This window comes from Rhynchophorus ferrugineus, unplaced genomic scaffold (assembly GCF_030347505.1).
Source record: "Rhynchophorus ferrugineus isolate W39M unplaced genomic scaffold, kcgeb_rfMv2 rfM1, whole genome shotgun sequence".
Taxonomy (NCBI): Eukaryota; Metazoa; Arthropoda; class Insecta; order Coleoptera; family Curculionidae; genus Rhynchophorus; species Rhynchophorus ferrugineus.
Genome location: NW_027472580.1, coordinates 39519048 through 39531264, shown reverse-complemented (window position 1 = coordinate 39531264; position 12217 = coordinate 39519048). Strand labels below are relative to the sequence as shown.

The following is a 12217-nucleotide window of genomic DNA, read 5'->3' as shown; positions in this document are numbered from 1 at the left end:
CAATTCATATGTACAACGAAGCGGAATATTTATGTCCAGCAAGGATTAGTAAGTTGTAGTGTATTATGAATGTTACGAACCAAATGAAACTGTAACTGTAAAATATTACTAACATTAAGATATAAATTGATTCAAAATGCTGGAGAAGTACGAAAATGGATCAATTTGCGTTGTTATCGCGAATGTTGATTTCGATTGTTCTCACAACAACATTGTTACTTCGACACGTTACTGTTATGTTAACATAAATATGGAAACAAGTTGTAAAAATTGAGAGAAAACATTTTGATTAGCATAAACTGCTCCAACTTAGAAAAATATGATCAGAATACATGCAAGTTTTTTTATAATAACCATTAGAGTTTAAATTTGACGACTATATAGATAATTAATTCACACTTGTAATCTTGGTGAACGATAATTTTTAACTTTTTAAGTTATTTTTTCTTAATTTCAATATTAAATTAATTTTAAGAAATTAATACTTTACTATATGTGCCTATATTGTAGATCCAATGTTAATAAAACTTTGGTAGGTTTTATTGCGTACACCCGCGGTGGTTGCTAGCCTGGAAACTATTAAAAAATTATTTTATAATGGTCATGTTTGATGGAACATAATGCCTAATATAAAAAAATGTTTTATGTGAAATAAAAAATATTCTGTTGTATAACCTGTATATTGAAATGGAAGTTGGGGCACAGATTATTGTTTGTGTTTCCGTCTGGTGCGCCTATGAATAAATGGGACGGATTCTCAAAGTGCGACGAAACCGCATACAAATTTGTAAAATCACCTCGCAATATTTTTGATAGTTGTGGTCGATATCTCCAAAATTATAAGTGTTAGTGTTCCATATTAGTACCTAATGGTTTATATATCAAAGAAAATGTAATTGAACCAAAAATAAAGAAACATAAATAAAAATTGTTATTTTCATTACTCTGATTGTCATATACAAAGAAATTCTGTACTGCAACAACAAAATAATGCTATGATATGGCTGATTATCTAAAATGAACAACCGGTGTATTGAAATCGATTCAATAATTATTCTAATATCTAATTATCTTCCTGTTTTAATCATTGTGACATTTTCAAATTAGTCACAAGATGATATTTAATAATAATAAATACAAATCATTTAATTTAATAATTTAGATCTAAAAATAATTATGTAAATCCATTCAATAAATTATTATTAAATAGAAAAACCAATCTCAGATAACTTAAGAAGTTGAAAATGTGGAATTGAATAGTAAATATATTGATAGTATAGTAAACAAAAGGTTAAAAAATTAGTTTAAAGTCTCTTTTTACCATCGAGGGTTCCAAGTTTTATTAGAATATTAGAATTAAATCCATATGTTTTTTAGTTAGCCCTCATCCCTCAAAAGATGCGTGTAAAAATTTAACAGCGGTCGGATCATTAGTTTGTGAATTATGGCATTTTGAGTGAAGCAACTTTTGTACATGTGAAGAAATGGATAAAAAGGAATTTCGCATGTTGATAAAATATTGCTTTTTGAAGGGAAAGAATACATTTGAATCAAAAACTTGGCTTGATGCCGAGTTTCCGGACACTGCTCCAGGAAAATCAATCAAGTATTGGTACGCTAAATTTAGACGTGGTGAAATGAGTACCGAAGACGGTGAATGCAGTAGACGCCTAAAAGAGATTGTTACCGACGAAAACATAAACAAATCCAAATGATTTTGAATGACCGTCAATTGAAACTGAATGAAATATCAGACAATTTAAAGATATCAACTGAACGAGTACATCATATCATTCACGAATATTTGGGTATGAGAAAGTTCTGTGTAAAGTGGGTGCCGCGCGAGCTCACATTTGACCATAAACAACGACGAGTTGATGTTTCGGAGCAGTGACAATGGATGAAATATGGCTCCATTATTTCACTTCGAGGTCCAATCGACAATCATCCGAATGGACTGCACACGATGAACCCGTTCCAAAGCGCAGGAAAACGCAACAGTTGGCTGGCAAGGTTATGGCGTCTGTATTTTGGGATGCCCATGGAATAATTTTCATTGACTACCTTGAAAAAGGAAGGACCATCAACAGCGACTATTATACAGCGTTACTGGACCGTTTGAAAGACGAAATAGCCGAAAAACAGCCGCATTTGAAGAAAAAGAAAGTGCTACTTCACCAAGACTATGCACCACTTCACAAGTCAGTAAAAACGATGGCAAAAATCCATGAATTGGGCTTCAAATTGCTTCCTTATCCACCGTATCCTACAGATCTGGCCCCCAGCGACTATTTCCTGTTCTCAGATCTCAAAAGAATGCTCGCTGGGAAGAAATTTTCGTCGGATGAAGAGGTGATGGACGAAACTGAGGTCTATTTTGAGGCAAATAACAAATCGTACTACAAAAATGGTATCGAAAAGTGGAGGGTCGCTATAATCAGTGTATCAACCTTGAAGGGAATTATGTTGAATAAAAAAAAACTAATTTCGCCAAAAAAAGTGTTTTACTATGGTAGGCCGGGGACTTTTCAATTGACTTGTTACAGTTTAACGTGGGCTCCGAAGCACGGTCCTCGGAGTTAACTGGTGAGTGACTTACTTAAGAATAATCCCAGAAGACATTCGTCTTACCCAGCCTGGTTACTGGCGTGACTGGGATCATTTTCCTTGTTGAATTTTGCACTCTTGCCTTATGGACAATCACAAATGTTAAACAATGACAAACATAAATTTACGACCATGCACCAGCAGAATTCGAACCCGCGGCTCTCGCAACAGTAGGTATTCGACTTTACCACTGCGTCAAACAAGCCGGCACAACTATATCTTACTTCCAAACCTGTACAAATGGTAGTATGTCAAAAGATTTGGATTGAATGAAGAGGTCATCACTGAAACTCCTATTTCGAAGACCTTGGAAAACCCTATTATTTGGGGGAAAAATTATCGATTTAAAATGAGATTGAAAAAAATAAATTGTTTCTGTGCCGAGAAAGAATATATCATTCAAGAATTCACTGAATTATTAAGCTGGTCCTCGTCGCTAAGTATAATGTCCAGTTTTGCTCATTTAAAATATTGAGTATTTGGGTGCAAATAAATGGTGCTCTAATACTCATAGTGCTTTTTGAATTAGTTAATATGAAATAATTATTTTCTAAATAATAGGTTCTTCTATATAGTAATTATGAATGGTCTGAAGCATCCTATAAAAATGAAATGACGTATTCGATAATATTATTTAAAATATTAAAGACTGAAATTCATTAACGTAGGGGAATTTTGATATCGTTTTTGATGCCTTTTCCGGGTTAGTTAATAAGTTAGAGCTCTTGTTATGTTCAAACGTACTACCGCTTTAACAATAAATATAGTTGACATGGGCGTGCGCGCATATGATAGCAATTAATTGATTTTTTCTTAACTTTATAGAGACCTAATTTCCGCACCTATAATTACAACGGCAGCTCAAAAGACAAAAAATTCTTTACATATCGAGAAAATCTTATGGCTAATTGATCTAATTGGCCTAACATTTGCATGCATCAAACAATAATTCATGTTCTATGAAAATGTCATACAGTCAATGGTTTAATTCAGATTTGTTTATAGTTTGTACAAATATTGCGAAACGCATGTCGAGACTGACCGAGCTATTTAAAGGTTTTATTTACATTAAATTTCATAAATAATCGCATGAACATATTCCTATAGGCCATGTTTTGTAGTGGCTTACAAAGGTTTGTGATTAAATGCGGCACTGATTTCAATCAATGTAGAATATGTGAAAAGCGTTGCGGTTTGAAGGAACATTATTTGTAGTAAAAATTACTTGATGGATTGATACATTGGCTTTTATTGATTTGATTTGTTTTTATTTATTGCTAATCACTGGAATGACTCTAGCGAAATGCCATACATTTTGTTGTCTTCTTTTCTTTTAATATTTGTTTAAGGCTTATATGATTATGTTATTAATAATCTTATATTACATCAGATATTTATTTACTATTATTTTTCTTAAGATTTTGGGAGAATATTTTTCAAATCTTTTGCTTACTATGGAAATAACAGATCAATTGAAAAGTCCCCGGTCTGACATCTAGATGGCGCTACTAGAATTAAATCCATATGTTTTAGGTAGCCCTAACCCTCAAGTGATGCGTGTATAAATTTGACAGCTGTCGGATCAGTAGTATGTGAATTATAGCATTATGAGTGAACTTTTGTTATTGTGAAAAAAATTGATAAAAATGAATTTCGTGTGTTGATAAAATATTGCCTTTGGAAAAAATACAGTAAAAACTTGGCTTGATGCCGAGTTTCCGGACACTGCCCCAGGAAAATCAACCATCAGGGTTTGGTATGCTAAGTTTAGACGTGGTGAAATGAGTACCGAAGACAGTGAACGCAGTGGACGCCCAAAAGAGGTTGTTACCGACGAAAACATTTTAAAAGTCCACAAAATGATTTTGAATGACTGTAAATTGAAATTAAATGATATAACAGCCACGCGAGCTCACTTTTGACCAGAAACAACGACGAGTTGATCATTCCGAGGTAGTAGGGTTTGAAGATGATCAAGCGTAATAAACCCGAGTTTTTACGTCGATATGTGACAATGGATGAAACATGTCTTCTCCATTTCACTCCGAAGTCCAATCCACAGTCATCCGAGTGGAATGCACACGATGAACCCACTCCAAAGCCTGGGAACAGTCGGCTGGCAAGGTTATAGCGTCTGGATTTTGGGATGCGCATGAAATAATTTTCATTGACTACCTTGAAAAAAGAGGAACCATCAGAGTGACTATTAGGTAGCGTTATTGGACCTTTTGAAGGAAGAAATCTCCGAAAAACGGCCGCATTTGAAAAAAAGGAAAGTGCTGCTTCGCCGAGACAATGCACCGTGTCAAAAATCCATGAATTGGGCTTTGGGGAATTGTTTCCGCATCCATCGTATTGCCTAGATCTGACCTCCAGTGACTATTTCCTGTTCTTGGATCTCAAAAGAATGCTCGCTGGGAAGAAATTTTCGTCGAATGAAGAGGTGATCGACGAAACTGAGGTTTATTTTGAAGCAAAGGACAAATCGTACTACAAAAATGGTATCGAAAAGTTGGAGGGTCGCTATAATCAGTGTATCACCCTTGAAGGGAATTATGTTGATTAAAAAAAAACTAATTTTGCCAAAAAAATGTGTTTTACTATAGTAGGCTGGGAACTTTTCAATTGACCTGTTATTATGGAATTATCACTCAAGAGTCTTGCCATATAATGTAGCTTCATCTCTGTTATTGTTTGTCTTGATTTAGCTTATATTTAAACAGAATTTTTCTATATACACCCATATATTTTTACATCTTGTAGTTAAATGAGCTATTTTTAATATGTCAGTACTGACTATTAATTTTAAAGAAATTAAAATATGGCTTAATTAATGCAATCAGGTGTATGCCATTCTTTTATAGTTTAAAATCATATTTAAAATAGAAATATTTTCGCAATTATATTGATTTTGAAAATTCTAATTGAGTTATATTATGTCTCAGAATAGCAAAGATTTCGCTGACAACTGACAACATATTCGGTACAGCTTTCTATACGAATTGCATCAAGTAAAAATACTTGATCAACTCGAAGTATTCTTGGCATCGACATTGTGTCTTGTGAATTGCCTAATTATTGGTATTAGTATTTTAGAGATGACAATTTTGATCTTAGGCACTAGTTGTGCCATGGATATCTTCAAATTTTTGAATATGCATTTATTGAGCAAGTCATACTGCTGTCTCATGTAGCTCGCTTGATTCAGAAGGCTCTTGGACCTAAGGTGGGAAGTTCTTCAGCAAGCGACAAATTTATTGGCAGACATGGCTTCATTGGAATATAATTTCTTTGTGTCCATGTAGTACATAATTATAAGATCAAAAGTTCAAAACGCTGTATGATGTTACGCTGTGTGCAATAGTATTTAAGCATGCAACTTTTTATTGCTACATTATTTGTATACTACCTGAAGAATGTAAGAAAAAACGTAGAAAACAATAAATAAGTTGTCTATTTTTTATGTCTTCTAATCATATCCCTTATGATATGTTCAAGCTCTTTTGGTATATTTTATTGTTTGTTAGATGCTACTTTGTCGAAGTGATTTTGTTTGCACTTCAACAGTTCTGTTCTAAGGATTGACATTCGTTATCCATTGTAACAGAGATATATAAACATATCGGATGAAGAATGATACAAGCAGAAACACCATAAAGTTATTTGAAGTATTATGATCACGCTTAGTCACATGTGGCTGTGAAATCTCTGTTTTTGAAATTCGTATTGTTTTTGATACATCCAATGGTTAGTGAAAATATCGAAGGAATTAGTTGGTATATTTTGAAAAATTAATAAACTTAATTAATAATTTAATAAATTTAATTCATAAAAATTAATAAGCTGTTGTGTTATTATAAGGTGTTTATAAAGAAATTGTTAAAAATTTACAAAATGTACAGGTTTTATAATTTTATAATGAATATTTTTGTTTTAATGGCAAATTATTTATATAATTTAATTTTCTTATTATTAACCAACTCAGTATTTTTGAAAAACTCATATTTTATAATCTATATTCAGTATCAGAAACTTATTCGGTCATACTCAATTACGTTGTCACCAAATTGACGTTTTACGGTTTGTTAATTTATGAGATTTTCTAACTGAAACCTATTCATAGTTATAATATATTTTGAGTTTAATAAATTAATTGCTTCATTAGTTTTTCCGACATATTTCACACTTTATGTAGTGGATTAAAATACGGATTAAGATTTTAAAAATGCCTGTTCCACATTTCCTCCATTTTATATAATTTTATTTAACGTCTAAATTAATTATAATAAATCAAAATAAATATTTCTAATCATTATTACTGAAATATGTATGAATATTCACATATCTTGATAATTAACTTTAAACCGGCATATCATTTATTGCAATTTATATTTTTTAGGGGCCTCGGACTGGCTTAATTAGCGTTTTCATTAAAAATTGTCGCACATATTTGTGCCATGCCCACCAGATCACTTTTTTACCTATTTACATTTTTGATAGATTTTTCATATTAAATGAATACATTAATATTTAACCTGACAATCTGAGTAGGGTAATTAGTTTTAAATTATTACAAAATTTGCATATATGGGCAAAAGTAAATATAACAGTTACATATAAATGTTTTGCCTTAATTACTCGAAAACGGTTGATATTATCTAACGTAAAATCGATTAAATCGATCAACTAGAAAATTATACGTTAAGCTTTTATATAACGATTTTGATTGTTTTATTTGTTTTGCGTGGAGTGAGACAATGTGTTGGACAATGTGGAGTGATCTCAAAAGTGTTATATTAAAATAAAATATATATTTATATATTTGATTATATATATAAGATTTTTGCAGGCCTTAACAATATGGCGCACCAGTACCAAACCAAATTGAGTTTCATAGGCTGATTTGGTTACATGTTTTGATGCATTAGACAACATTCTACCTCTTATTAACTCTAATAAAATGAGAAGGAGAAACCGAGTCTCGTTTGCAAGTTTCAATTCATTTTACATATTTAGAAACTGTAATTGGCAATATATCGGATCTCATCGGTGGAGTGAGTCGCTGTCTTATTATACGGCATATATGTATTAGTATGGCAGAAATGAAATATTATTATTTAGGATGAATGATTCATTGATGAATTATTGTAAGAAATGCGTGTAAATATCAGAAAGTTTCGGAATTCCTATTTAATATCAGTTATTGTTAATAATATTATTAAAAAAGTAACATATATTTATTTAGATGAAAATACATATTATCCTATTGCCTTGGCAATTGCGTCAACCAACCGGGCTATAATAAGGATTTATTAGAAATTATTTTAATTTATTAATTATTATGACTTCTAAAATGAAAACATCTGAGTTTGTCGCCTATATTTGTTAAATTCACTCGGATTCATAATACATTATTTAACGTAATATAATAGGTAATATGGTAATAGGTAATAGGTGATGTTCATGTGAATGAAAAATTCACATTAAACGGCATTCCATCAAACATCAAGTGGTCGACGTTCCAGCAGTGAAGATAAACGCACAAGTAAATTAGCAACAAGATGAAGATTTATTGATGCCTCTTTCATGGCCGTAAAAATAATAATAATAATGATATTAATCCATTGAACGGCCCTCATCAATCATACAGAAGAGTTTAATTGAAATAATTCATGTATGTTGGATAGTGCATTTATTCATACAAAACACAAGCGTACAGTATACTGTTTTTAAGCAATAATTTTATATTATTATTTATGTTCATAATGCAGATCTGGAAATATTATAAGCATTCTAAGTGTGATAACATATGATTTATTATACATATATAATATAACGTATAAAATTTATTGTCTATTAGAGATTATAGCTTCCAAAACCTGGGAAGTCACCAAACGAAATATAAGCTTATAGACCTATATCACTGCTGCCAGTAGTATCTAAGGTTTTTGAAAAACTCCTGTTGAAAAAACTAAAACCGATCGTATAGGGAAAACCCCAATACCAAAACACCAATTTGGGTTTATAAATAAGCATTCAACAATTGACCAGGTATACAGAAAAACAGATGTTACTGAAAAAGCCTACGAAAGTAAAAAAGTATGCTCAGCTATATTCTTAGATGTAGCACAAGCCTTGGATAAGGTTTGGAATGAAGGCTTAGTTCATGAACTACAGAAAATGTTACCAAAACAACACACCGAACCGGAATCGTATATTAAAACTAGAATGTTTAGAGTCAAACAAGTAGAATCTTACTCTACAATAAAAGCAGGTGTACCATAAGGAAGTGTACTGGGACCAATGCTTTATCTACTCTTGTGATATGACACAAATGGAGAATATTACGATGAAGAAGCCTCAGGAAAATTACAACCGGCAAGTGACAATACAAATAATTGGACACAAGTTTGGAAAATAAGAATTAATGAAAGTAAATCTGTACCTGTGCAGTTCACCTATAAACAGACCGTACAAGCACCAATAACATTAAATAATACAATCATTCTATATAGCAACAATGCTAAATATCTGGGAATGAATCTTGATGCAAAACTTCGCGGGAAGGGACATATAAAGAAGAATAGAAAAGAACTGGAATTGATATATAGGACAATGTATTGGTTAATTGGAAGAAAATCATAATTATCAATACATAATAAATTGTTATTATATAAGCAAATACTGAAACCTATATGATATCCGGAATTCAATAATGGAGATGTTCCGCAAAGAGTAACATAAATAAAATACAAATTTTTCAGAACATAGTCCTGAGAGGTAATGTGGGCGCACCCAAATATTATAGGACTGATTACCTACATCGAGACTTTCAGATAGCTCCCCACAGTCAGTCAAGAAATCAAAAGAATTGTAAGGGGGCACGAGGAAAGACTCATTCACCATGAGAACATTGAAGTATTGCAGATTTTGGATACCACCAGAACAGGACACAGGCTCAAAAGAATCAAACTATCTGATCTTGTGTGGTGTTGTGTTGTGAGGTGTATATAATAAAAAGTACAGCAGTGACATGTATAAACATTACTTCACCAGAGACTGAGATAGGACCGATGGGTCCTCCTAGTTATTTACCTAGATTTAACTTATCATAAAGACAAATTGTAGCTTAGTCGGAAACGACTAGTAACAATATAATAAGTAAATAGTAATACAAAAAAATAAATTACAGCTCTGAAAAATATATTTATTGCAGTTTATAAATTAACAAAAGGTATGTTCAATATTTTAAACTAGCTAGTATTTTATTTTAGAAAGTGGTAGCTAATTATTTTGTAAATTGTGAAGTTTGGGATAAAGATACAAATAGTATATTATGACTCTATTGGACTTATGAGCTTATAGAAATTACGCCAACTAGTAATTCAACGGTGCTAAAACAATGTTATTCCATTAATGTCCTATGCTTATCGGTATCTAACCAGTGAGAGACTGCATGATAACTTCGATGAAGCTAACCAAGAGTTTGTTGTAAAACGAAGAGAAAAATAGAAGAAGAAAGTTACTAAATCACAATAAAGTGGAAACAATACAACTACCGGAAAACGCGCAGTGAACGGATAAAGTCACAGAGGAAATAGAGATGTAACTTTATAAACAACTTTGGAGAAATGTTTCGCGACGTGTCTTGTCAAGATGATACAACAATCGCAATTAATTTGTTTGAATCGCTATGCTAAGTGATGCGAAGGCATTTGTTTAGTTCATTTCATTTATTTGGAGAATGTGTTGTGTTATATTTTTGGTGCTCCTTTCTGTGTCCACGGCGTAAGTGCTTTTTTAGCATTGTCTACGTTTTCGTTATTAAATTATAATCAAAATTAGTTCCTTTGACTTTAGAATAGATCTTTTGAATATATATCAAATGTTGAAATTGTAAAGATAGGAAAATTATTGTGGAAAATTATTTTATGAATGATTACGGAGCGAAAGTCAAGTAAATTAAGTATTTATTAAGCCTGATGTTTATTAAGCTTTGCCTATTGCGCCTTGAGTATTCTTCTTATACACTATGATCAGAATATTTTATTTGAATTCTTAACTATAATTGCTCTATATGGTATTTATAGTTCACTTTTAAGAAACAGCAGAGATGTCGTTGATGTTTTACATCTAGATTCCACAATAAACTTCTAATTTTGAATGTTTAGGAAAGCTGGAGGATATCAACTAGTTAACAATATTTGCAGGTGTGAATGTTATCATTTGTTACTGTCAAAGTTGACACTAAGATTAGTTTATATTAAAATGTTCCGATAATCTCAAAATTTACGGTAATATTGTATATAATGCAGTCATCTACTGCTTCTATCGTAAGTAAAAATTGCCATAATTTTCCAACTTCTAATTTTATTTTATTTTTCAGGAAACTAAGAAGGAATACATTTTAAATCGCCTGAGAGAGCTTAAGAAGGAAGTACAAGATATTTTGGAGTTAATTGACATGAAGAGCGGAGATCCCTTCGATAAAACCAGTCTTACATTGCCGTCAAGTAAAAACACTTTGGCTGAGACAAAAAATAAACTTTTATGTAACGACAAAATTGAACTTTTGAACAAGCCGCAGCTAGATGAGTTGCTCGAACGTGCAGATGATTTGTTAATTTAAATTTGTTATCATAAAACCACTGTAAAGAAATATCGTAACCCTGCATTTGCTCCAAAAATACATGAATCTCATATGTTACTAATATGATTAATTTTTTTGGGGTTGATTTTATATTAATGAGGCCTCCCAAAATGTAAATACAAGTCTTTAAACTATTAAGTGCTTGCTGTATTTTGATCAACTTTTAATAAAAAATTTAATGTTAAAATAAATTCTATTTGATAACATTTTTGTTCAATTATTTTATTTAGATTAGATTTTTCTTGTATGTTAAAGCCAAACTGAACTAAAACTCAGAGTTTATGCGGCAACATTGCAATGTTTCGACGTCACAAATATCCATGGTGTATTACTAAAAAAAACTTTAAATAGACTATATATATATATATATATATATATATATATATATATATATATATATATATATATATATATACTTTAATTTCAAAAAAATTTAATTGATTTTTTAATAGCGTCGATAATTACCGTTACATTGAATCAATTAAAAAATCAATTATTCATTTAATAAAATTTATTAACGGAAAAAATAAATTCACCATAAATTTGCTTTGAACTTATCTACGCTAACAGCTATTACAATGTCGACTAGAACCGAAATGTACCGGTATACATCCACGGTGCCTTACAAACCAGAATAATGACTCTTTAAATTTATCTTGAGCCACATCTTCAGATTGGTATCTCGCCCACACCAGGTGGAATCGTATTCTATTGTGATGTTGACCACTATTCTTGTATGGACTACCTAGCTGGTATCGGCTATTTAAGGCTCTAGGACCTTATACAGGGTGTGCCGATAAGGGAAGCTGGATGGTTTCCGTAAAATTTTTTCGGAATATTAACATATGTGTGTACTATGCGGTTAACAATGAGGTAACATCATACTAGGAAGCCTTTATTAAGTTAGTACCATATATTTCTATAATATGGATAAGATATCAGATAATTATATCTTCAAAT

The 12217-nt window shown here is 31.5% G+C and overlaps 1 long non-coding RNA gene across 1 annotated transcript; it reads left to right on the top strand.

Annotated features, from left to right (window-relative positions):
* The first annotated feature begins 10847 nt into the window (after positions 1-10847).
* LOC143193840 (uncharacterized) lies at positions 10848-11314 on the top strand. The gene is made up of 2 exons (XR_013005111.1): positions 10848-10940; positions 10994-11314. It is a non-coding gene; the product is annotated as an uncharacterized LOC143193840 (long non-coding RNA).
* Positions 11315-12217: the final 903 nt, after the last annotated feature.